We start from the raw sequence: 363 nt of genomic DNA, 5'->3' as shown, positions 1-363 counted from the left end.
TCAAGCCTGCAACCTGGGCATGTGACCTGACTGGGAATCCAACCATGACCTCCTGGTTTATAGGTAAGCATGCAACACCCTCCACTTTCACTCATTCACTACATATGTATTAAGTACTCCTATATGCCAGGCACTGTTGTAGGTGCTAGGAAAAGTGTAACAGTGGGAAAACAGACAAAAATTCTCGCTCTTCTAATAACCAACAATGTCCTGAAATAGTCCTCATACATCAACTGTTGAGCCTTTCATCTCCATTTCACCTGTGCTTCCCTCTCACATAGCGTTCATTCAGCCCATCCCAGGCCTAGATTCCCTGAGCCACCGCATCACACGTCCCAGACCTAGAACTGCTCTGTGATAATA

This window comes from Myotis brandtii, unplaced genomic scaffold, assembly GCF_000412655.1.
Source record: "Myotis brandtii unplaced genomic scaffold, ASM41265v1 scaffold257, whole genome shotgun sequence".
NCBI classification, from domain to species: Eukaryota; Metazoa; Chordata; class Mammalia; order Chiroptera; family Vespertilionidae; genus Myotis; species Myotis brandtii.
The sequence above is the reverse complement of the archived record's forward strand: the minus strand, read 5'-3'. Positions refer to the sequence as shown.